Source organism: Nannospalax galili, unplaced genomic scaffold, assembly GCF_000622305.1.
Source record: "Nannospalax galili isolate Female #2095 unplaced genomic scaffold, S.galili_v1.0 scaffold763, whole genome shotgun sequence".
Taxonomy (NCBI): Eukaryota; Metazoa; Chordata; class Mammalia; order Rodentia; family Spalacidae; genus Nannospalax; species Nannospalax galili.
The window spans coordinates 1,206,928-1,217,005 of record NW_008349451.1 but is presented as its reverse complement, the minus strand read 5'-3'; positions in this window follow the sequence as shown (position 1 = coordinate 1,217,005).

The window sequence follows — 10,078 nt, the reverse complement described above, 5'->3', positions numbered from 1 at the left end:
TTTATTTTCCCTCGCTGTGTAGACTAGGCTAGCCTCGATCTTAGACGTCCGCCTGCCTCTGCCTCCCGAGTGCTGGAAGGTGTGCCCCCAGGCCTGACCTTTCCGGTTCTTTCTATAAACATTACTGGGCGGGAGGGGAGGGAGCCTGGATAGATGTTCCGCGGTTAAGAGCACAGGCTGCTCTTGCAAAGAGCCCTGGTTCGAATCCCGGCACCCACATGGCCGCTAACAACTGTCCATAACTGCAGTTCCAGGGGATCGGACAGCCTCTTCTGTCCTCCGTGGGGCACTGCACAACATGGGTGCACTTACCCGCATGCAGGCAATACACGCATATACATAAAATAAAATAAAATTTTTAAAAAGGTGTCACAAAAGAGAACCCAGCATGGTGGCCCACGCCTTTAGTCCCACCACTCAGGAGGCAGAGGCAGGAGGATCTCTGTGAGTTCAAGGCCAGACTGGTCTACATAGTGAGTTCCAGGTCAGCTGGGGCTACAGGGAGACCCTGACTCAAAAAAAATTTTATTAAAAATAAGAGAGACTGACTAAGCAAGTGAAGCAGTCCAATTTTAAGACAGGTCATCTTCAGAATTTAGAGTTGGACTTGAGACCTGTTGAGAGTTTTAAATATAGTGTGGGAGTGGGAATCTGGTGTTTGCGTTATCTTGGGGGTAATCTGCTAAGAAGTGAGTCTGGAAGCCACGTGGCTGGTTGGTGGACTACAGACAAGCTCTTTACTGTAGTTCTCAGGCTGATTAGTCCTGATTATCTCCTCGGTATTGGAAGGTGGGTGTGTCAGCCTGTTTCCTTTTGCTGTAACTGAGTAGCACCAGCAGGTGATTATGAAGAACAGAAGTCTACTTATCTCGGTGTTCTGGAGGCCAGGAAGTCCATTATGAAGGTGCTGACATCTTGAGAGGGTCTTCATGAAGGAGGACATCATGTGGTAAGACAGACAAGTGAGCCCAAAAGAGAGTGCTTTAGCTGATGATACACAAAAGGGTTTTCAGAGGGGTTCTGAAGGTCCAAAATATAGTCTGCAGGACCCACTCACTTCAGGGTCTCACCACTCAAATACCATCAAGAAGAGGTGATTTTAGCGATGAAGATTGCAGCAGTTTAGAGGATGCTTGGAAATCATATCACTGAGGAAAACATCTTTGAGGATCGCAGCTTCCCAGGTTATTATCCCAACCTTCCCTGGAAGTTCCACGTTTACAGCCATCCTTCATTCCATCCCCATCAGCTGGTAGCCCAGACTACAGAGGGGGAAGAGGAAGTCCAGATGCATGCCAGTATGCACATCTGCTTCCTGAGTGCAACCTGATTAGCTGCCTCACTTTCCCACCTCCCTGGGGGGCTTCCCTGCCCTGGGGGACTGAATCTCCTCAAACCGAGCCCAAATCACCCTTAGGTTACAGGTATTTCGTCACAGTAGGGAAACAACTACCCATCCTGTATTAGGAATTGAGTCCAGTCTTTCCCTGCTGTGAGCCCCATTGCCTTGATCCCTATTTCTGTGGCAGTGGTCTTAAAGTCTTTCTTGCCCTGTCTTACCAAGTATTACTGAGTAGTTTTTTTTTTTCCTTTGCACATTAACACAGCATCTGTCCTGTCATGTCTGATAGCTCAGAAACCTCAGCTTGATGCTCAGTCATCTCTGCCTGGTTTCCAAGGATCACTACAATCTGACTCCAACAAACAGATCCAACGGCAGCTCCTGATCGTTTTCTGCATGAAACAACCCTCTGCTTCAGTCTAGGTCCCTGAACCATTGCTTTCTTGACTTTCTTCAGCTTATCTATGGACTCTTTCAAGTCAGGTTAAGACTGTGGGTCTATATTAGCTTTTTGATACTGTAATACAATTTGAGATAATCAACTAATTTAAAAAAAAGACATTTTAGCTCATATTTTTAGAGGTTTCAGCCCATTCATGGTTGGCCTTAGTTTGGGCCAGTGAAAGCACATCCTCATGGAAGCATGGTAAGGCAAAGCCATCTGCCTTATGGCCAGGACACAACAGGTGAGAGAGGGGAAGGGACCAGGCCTGCATAATCCCCTTCAGGGGATTGCTTCAGGTCACCCCTCCTATAACCTGTTTTCTTCCACCTCCCAGTAGCAATATTCTGGGGAACGAGTCTTTAGCATCTGGGGTTTGGGGAGATTCCTAAGATCCAAACTATAGCAAGATCCTTTGCCCAGAAAAGACTCAGATTTTTGCATATTTTTAAAACTGAAATGACTCTCCCGAGGCTGTGGATGCCGGAACAACCCATCTGCCAAACAGTCCTGTGTGTCTGGCTCAAGGTCAGTCGAGAGCAGCAAGGTTGGCATTCCAGGACAGATGACCTTTTCCTACGTGGGCGCCGTCCTTACCTTGTGGGGCTTTAGCAGCATCTTCCTCTCCGAATTTCTGTCAGAATCAACTCCCTCACTCCTGCAACAGCATAAAGTATCTCCATATCTTTCCAGATACCTCTTGAGTAACAGTTGAAAACTACTGGTCTAATTCTTTCCTCATTCTATTCCTTGTTTAAAACATTTCTTGCACAACTTTTTGAGGTTCATTCCTGTCTTTGCTCTGGGTGTCAGCTCCAATCTGAATTTGAGTCTTATGGAAAAATCTAGGGTAGGGGCTAGGGATGTAGCTCAGTTGGTATAGTGCTTGCCTAGTATAAGGAAGCCCTGGGATTGATCAGCAGCACTGCATAAACTAGGGAGATGAAGGCAGGTGGATTAGAAGTTCAAGGTCATCCTTGCGTATATATCGAGTTCAAAACTAGTCTGGGCTACACGAGACCCTGTCTCAGAAAATATGTAGGATACATTTCCTCCCTTCCCCCTCCATCACTTCTTTCCTACCTTGGCTAAGCTTTAAATAGACTTTAAGACTCTAGTTAACCTTATCTCAAATGTGGGAATCTTCAATTTCTGCATCTTTTTAATGCATAGAAAAAGTTTGTTGTGTCTCAGGTCTCTGTAGAAATCTGACATGAACAAGAATTCCCAGCCAGCTGTTCTCCTGAATCGTTATTTCAGAGCCAAGGGAATGAGGCTTGCTTCTGATACTGCCACATCTGTTGTCCCACACTGGCACAGGGAACTGCAGTATGAAGTAACAGAGGGACGCGAGGATCAGCTCAGGAGTTTGAGGTTAGTGACAGCAAGAGTCTGGAGAGGTAGCAAAGGCCACATGATGGAAATCAGGCATTTAGGAAGATGGACTTTTTCCTTCGCTGTCCTTTTGAGATGAGGTCTTGCTACATGACCACAAGCTCCTGGGCGCAAGTGATCCCAGGAAAATGGACTTTGATTTGGAATGTAGTGAAAGAAATGTGTGAGCTGCCAGAATCAAAATGGAGTCACTTGTGTCAACCCTAACAACAACAAAGACATAAGCAGGGGGTCGTGAAGGGAAGGTCTTAAGCATGAGTGCCCAGCAGTAACTCACAGAAGACCATCAGAGCCACAGGCTTGTACAGAGGGCTCTTCACCCTTATGTAAAACACTCTGTGGGCTGGAGAGATGGTCAGTCTGCAGAGTGCTTGCTGTGAACTGAGCTCAGTTCCCAAAACCCAGCATGTGGTACGCTTGCAATCCCAGTGCCCTGGAGCACGGAGATTCCTGAGACTTGCTGGCCAGCCAGCCTAGAAGAATGGGTGAGCTCCAGGTCAGTGGGCGGCTCCATTTCAAAACCTAGGACTGATGAGTCCTGAGGAACAGCACCCCAGGTTCCCCTTTAGCCTCCACACACATGCACACCTGCACACACACACGCACTCTCACACAATTTTTTTTTTTTTTTTGTCTTTTTGAGACAGGGTCTCCCTATAGTCCCAGCTGATCTGAACTCATTATGTAGACCAGGCTGGCCATGAACTCACAGTGATCCACTGGCCTCTGCCTCCTGAGTGCTGTGACTAAAGGTGTGTACCACCACGCCCAGTTCACACACACAATTTTTAGGAGTACTTATGCAAGGACATATGACCAGAAACTGTGTTCTACCTCAGAATGACACTTCAAACTGACACTACTCTTTTTATTAGTCATGTGGTCAAGGATGATTGTTTCAGAACATCTGATGTAATCCTAATTTTGTGTTTAATAACTTCCTGTTGCCTCAGTCTCTCTGACTACACCCTCAGTTGATGATGGCTTGTGTGACCCATTGTGGTGCTCTGTTGTTCCCAAAGAAATGTCATTCTTGGGGGCTGGTGAGGGGGCTCAACCATTAAGAACACTAGCCATTCTTCCAGAGGAACAGGGTTCAATTCCCAACACCCATACGACAGCTGACAACCATCCATAACTCTAGTTCCAGTGGGATCTGACACCCTCCTCTGGCCTCTATGGGCATTGCACGACATGGGTGCACTTTCATATATGCAGGCAAAACACTCATATTCTTTGGAGAATATGTTTTCTGGTTTGACAGTGCTTTTATAAGCGAGCATTTAAAATTATATGTATCTTTAAAAAATTTTTTTTCTTATTCATAAGCAACAGATACTCAGTATAGAAATTTGATATAGAAATATGCAAAGAAAATAATTTCCTTAACTACCTGGAGACTACTATCTTAAACATTTTGATATATACATATGATACAAATTTGACATATCTAAAACCCATTTTTATGAGCTTAACCATAATGCATATTTTAAAAGGGAAAAGCCTCACTGTGCACATATTTATTGCTTCATAAGTTGCTTTTCCACAAACACATCACGATTAGTCAGCTGCTTTCTGAGACATTACTGAAGGGCTATGCAGGATTCTATTTCATGGATAGAACGTGGATTAATCAATCTCAAATGTTGATCACTTGTCTTTTTTGTTATACTATGAACAGCACTTTGGACAGTTTTTGACACTAAAAATTATTATTACATTTTTGGCTTTTACATTATTACATTTAAATTTTTATGTATTTTGTGTATATGTGTGGGTTCACATTTGCTATGGTGGAACAACCTGAACCTCCTTCCATCATGTGGCTTCTGGGGAATCAAACTTGGGTCAGTAGGCTTGGCAGGAAGTGCCTTTAACCACTGAGCCCTCTCACTGGCCCAGTTTTTGACAATAATTTTTGTATATATCTAGCTATAAACTTAAAAGTGGAATTATTGCATTAGAGTTATATAAATAAGGTTTTGTTTGGGGCAGGGTCTTATTATCTAGTCCTGGCTGGCCTGGAACTACCTGCCTGTGCCTCCCCAGTACTGAGATAAAAGCGGTATGCCACCATGCTGATATAAATCTAATAAGATCTCTAATAGTTCTAAATAAAATTTCTAGATAAAAATCGAAATAAGATTTTTAAAAGATTTTTCATATAATTTATTTGAACTTGTATAAGTTTCCCTGTGCTAGAATACTACCTTCTTCTTAAAAACATATTTAGCTGGGTATGGTGGCTCACACCTTTAATCCCAGCACTCAGAAGGCAGAGGCAGGCGAATCTCCATGAGATCTAGACCAGCCTGGTCTACATAGCAAGTTCCAGTCCAGTTTTTGAAAAATATCTTAGCTTGTTATTTGTTTGTCTATTTTGGTTTCTGAGATACAGTCTGACCATTTAACCTAGGCTAGTCTGGAGCTCACTGTGTAACCCAGGCTGGCCTTGAGGTCATGAAAATTCTCCTGCCTCAGTCTTCAAAGTGCTGGAATTATAGGCATGAGTCACTAAGCTTGGCTTGTCCATTTGATTGTTTGTTTAGTGCAAGCGTTACGCCCTGTGCTCGCTGGCCATTTGTGCGCATTGCTGGTTTGCTGAGCTCCTTCATGTTACGCCCTGTGCTCGCTGGCCATTTGTGCGCATTGCTGGTTTGCTGAGCTCCTTCATGCTCTTTATGAGTTTTTGCTTTCTGGTTATCATTTGCCTTCTCACATGTTGATGGTGTTTTAGTTTGTTAACTGTTGTAAAATTTAAGCATTTAGTGCAGTCAGTTCTCTCAATCTCTTCCTTTTCTTTTAGAGCCTCTTCCTTTTGCCTTAGAAAGGTTCCTTCCATTCAGCAATTTACTTTTTAAACTTTTCTTTCTTTTTGTCTTTTTTTGAGACAGGGTCTCCCTGTAGCCCCAGCTGTCCTGGAACCCACTATGTAGACCAGGCTGGCCTTGAACTCACAGAGATCCACCTGCCTCTGCCTCCCAAGTGCTGGGATTAAAGGTGTGCACCAGCTTAAACTTTTATTTCTTATGTGTATCTGTGTATATATGTTTTGTGTGCACATGTGTTCTTACATGTATGCGTATGTATGTGAAAGTTCAAGGTGCTTCCCTCCATTGCTCTCTCCACTTTACTTAGTTTTAATTTTATTTATTTTATTTTATGTGTATGAGTGTTTTGTCTTTATATATGTAGGGGCACCCATGTCATGCAGTGCCCTCGGAGACCAGAAGAGGACATTGTGTCCCCTGGAACTGTGGTTAGGCACCTTTGTTAGCCATCATATGGGTGCTGAACCAAACCCAGGTCTACTGCAAGACAGCCAGTGCTCTTACCTGCTGAGCCATCTCTCCACCTCCCTACACTTTTTTTAAAAAAAAGAATATTATTTTTATTTTATGTGTATGAGTGTATAGCCTGCATGTATGTAAGTGCACCTATGTTAGTGCAATATTCAAGGAGGTCAGAGTCCCCTGGAACTGGAGTTATAGGCAGTTGTCAGCTGCCATGTGGGTGCTGGAAATCAAACCCAGGTCCTCTGCAAGAGCAGCCAGTGCTCTTAACTGCTGAGCATCTCTCCAGCAACCTCCACCTTAATCTTGAGAGGGGGTCTCCTACAGAACTTGGAGTGTGATAGTCATCAATGCAGCTGGACTGGCTGGCCAGCAAGGCCCAGGGATGCCTTCTCCACCTTCCCAGCGCTGGGTTACAGGTGCACACAGCCACACCCTGCCTTTTACATGAGTTCTGGGGGTCAAACCCAGATCCTCACTGCTTTCCTGGTAAGCACCTTACTGACTGGGCCAGCTCCATATCTCCCCCTACCCTGCCCCAACTTTTTGTTTTGAGATAGGATCTCAAGTAGCCCAGGCTGTCCTCAGACTCACTGAGAAGCTGAGAAAGATGCTGAACTTCTGACCCTCCTGCCTCCACCTCCTGAGGGAGGGATTAGGGTGGCTGGCACCATGCACCTGCAGATCTAATCCAGGGCTTCAAGGGTGCTAGGCCACTGCTCTACCAGCTGAGCCGCATCTCCAGCCCAAGATCAAGTTCTTAAGTACAAACAAACCATAAGGCATTTTTCTAGCTCTTATTGTTTTACGTATGACTTTGGAGTTCATTTTGACGGTGTGTGATATGGACTTCTAACCCTGCCCAATACAGCACAGCTAAGGAGTTGTTGGAAAGCAAGTGACCATAATCCTCACCCACTGGTCCAAATGCTGTCCTCAACATAGTAGCTCCTGACATCTTCCTCCAGCTCCTGAAGGGGCAGGCTATGGGAGACTCTCTCAACATTATGGTAATTGCTGTAGATTTTTAGTTGTTCAGCTGAACATGTACATTGCTAGAAATAGGTGTTTATCAGGCTGGGTGTGGTGGCACACACCTTTGATCCCAGCACTTGGGAAGCAGAGGCAGGCGAATCTCTGTGAGTTTGAGGCCAGCCTGGTCTACAGAGTGAGTTCTAGGCTAGCTGGGGCTACAAGGAGACCCTGTCTCAAAAATACAAAAAAGAAAAGAAATAGTTATTAATTAAAATATATAAATGAGGGCTGGAGAGCTGGCTCAGTGGTTAAGAACACTGGCTGCTCTTGCAGAGGACCCAGGTTTAGATCCCAGCACCCACATGTTGGCTAACAACCTTCCATAAGTCCAGTTCCAGGGGATCCAATGCCTTCTTCTGACCTCTGCGGGTGTTGCACAACACAACACAGGTGCATGCAGGCAATACACTCGTATACATAAAACAATAAATATTAAAAATATATAAATGAAACATTTAATAAAGGAAGCAAGGCGATCATCCCCAAACAAGTCCGTAACTATCTTCTGAGTGATCTGTCAGAGGAACCCGGTTATATTTGAGAGAAGAATTTCAGACTAAGGTTGTGAGTTTTCAAGGATGTTATACTTAGAAAAAAACAGAACTTAATCGTTCTGAGGTTGTGCTCAGGAGTAACCCACTATAAGATTGCCATAAAAACAGTTTCCCAGCATGTTCACACCCACGTGAGCCTTAGTAGCTAAAGTGCTTCTTAGGGAAGCAATTTTCCAATGTTGCGAAAACCCACACACCAGATTCCTCTTTCTTCTTCTTTTTTTGATTTGCAAAGGGCTGTTAAGCACCATGAGGCAGTGCCGTTAGGCCACAACAGAGAGTCATTTTGCTGCAGTTGGGACGTTGAGGCAGTAGGGTTAACTTTTGAGGCTAGCCTGGGATACCAGTGCAAGACCTGGTCGCAGAAAAGTAGAAGGAAAAAAAGATTACACTGAGTGTAATTGGCGCATGAAAGAAATCCTGCACACGTGTAATGCATACAATGTGATGAATTTGGATATTTACAAATTCTTTGATACTCTTACCAGAAAATGATAAATATCTCATGTTAAGTGTTCAGAGCACACGGAGGGACTCAGGAATATTTTGGTGGTGTTGGGTATGGTATCACTGAATCCATTACTGCTTTTAACTTTATTTTTTTTGTTTTCTTGGGACAGAGTCTCCCTATAGCCTCAGCTGGCTCGGAACTTCCTGTGTAGATCAGGCTGGCCTGGATCTGCATACCTTTGCCTCCTAAGTGCTGGGTTTAAAGACGTGCACCACCACACATGGCTTATTACTGAATTTTATAATAATTTACTTTTTATTTTACTTTTGAGACAGGGCTCAGCCTGTGGCTTTCAACTCTTGCCAACCCTCCTGCCCCAGCCTTCCAAGTGCTTGGATTACAGGCATGTACCACCATGCCTCCCACCTCACCTCCCAGCTCATTACTGTATTTTTTCCTCCATTTTCAAAAACAATTGTTTTAGGCATGCAAAGATACATCCAGTTTCTGTTATGGCTATCATCAATATCATCATTAGTATACTTCTAGCACAATTAATGAAATGATATTGGTACTTTGTTATGAAGTAAAGTCTGTGTTTTGTTTTTCCCAACACCCTTTTTACACTACTTTAAAAAATTTTATATTTATTTTATGTGCATAAGTGTTTTTTTGCCTACATGATGTATGTAAATGCACCTATGCAGGCAGGAGAGGGCGTCAGAGCCCCTGGAACTGGAGTTACTGACAGTTGTTTGCAGCCAAGTGGGTACCTGCACACATGGCTTCTTTTTTAGGTACTAAACAGCATATTTGTGGTTCAGTGACTCTTAACTGTGATTAAAATCTTTTTCATAATTGCAGCACTCAGGAGACAGGAGGATTGCCAAGAGTTCCAGGCCAACCTGGGCTACAAAGCAAAACCCTGTCTCAAAAGAACACAAAAATCAGGGCTGGAGAGATGGCCCAGATGTCAAGGGCATTGACTGCTCTTGCAGATGACCTGGGTTCAGTTCCTGATAGCCTCTTTTGACCTGCGTGGGCATCGCAGGCATGGGTGCACTTAGATGTATGCAGGCAAAACCCTCATCCATATAAAATAAAAGGAACCAAAAAACCCAAAGCAGGGTGTGGTGGGCCATCCTTACCACCCCAGTACTTTGGAGGCTGAGGCAGGAGGATCTGAGAGTTTGAAGCCAACTTGAGCTACGCGGCAAAACACAACCCTGTGTCAAAACTAAACAAAATCGGCTGCTGCCCCTTGGGGCAGCCCACTACTGTCTTTCTTTGGAGTGTTTACTTGGCTGAGCTTTGCTAAATAAATGCTCGAACTGTCTAAACAAAACAAAAAGCCAGAAGAGGAGGCTGGAGGAGCAGAAGTTCAAGGTCATCCTCCGCGTTCCAGTGCGGGGCCAGCCCGAGGTATTTTCTAAAAGGAAAAAGAAGTCATTCCGCATGGTAACTGCGGGGCCAGACTGAGCTATCCTCAAAAAAGAAAAAGTCATTCCGTTAGAGGGAAGGAAAGGAAGCAGCAAGCCGCACCCTGGGGTCCCGGGGGGCGGGGGG